Consider the following 587-nt stretch of genomic DNA (forward strand, 5'->3'; position numbering starts at 1 on the left):
CGCCCCAAAACCTCACTTCCCGCTGATTGGTCCCCGTCTCGACCCTGGGCAGCACCAGCTGTTTGCATTGTCTGTGCCTCAGAGCCTCCGAATGTCGACTCGCCAGGCTCCAGGCTCCAACAGCAGCAGCTATGGCATAACCATTGGGCCCTCCAGCTTTCTCCTTCTGTGCCTCAACTTCCATCTCTTCCCCTCCCAGCGCTTTTAATTATCTCTCTCTCTCTCTCCCCCCCCATGTACTCTGGCTCTGTTCCCTTTTGTATCCTTTCTATCTCTTACTCTCACAGTCCCACCGCCCCCGTTCTATGAAAGTCCCCGTTCTGTCCAGGTTCCGCCCCCACCCCGCTTCCAGCGTACAGCACAGCACAGCACCTGTAGATGGCAACTTGCGTTGGGGTGGAGGGAGGAGTGCGCTAGTTTCCGTGTCTCTGGGAGTAGAAGCCTTCTCAGAGATCCGACCTCCTTGTGGTTATTTTCCACTCGTTTCAACAGCAGGATGAAACTCTCGCCCCCCTCCCCCTCCCTCTCCCCCTCCCCCTCCCTCTCCCTTCCCACAACATACCCCACAATTATGGGGGACTGGAATG

This window comes from Chiloscyllium punctatum, chromosome 1 (genome assembly GCF_047496795.1).
Source record: "Chiloscyllium punctatum isolate Juve2018m chromosome 1, sChiPun1.3, whole genome shotgun sequence".
Lineage (NCBI taxonomy): Eukaryota > Metazoa > Chordata > Chondrichthyes > Orectolobiformes > Hemiscylliidae > Chiloscyllium > Chiloscyllium punctatum.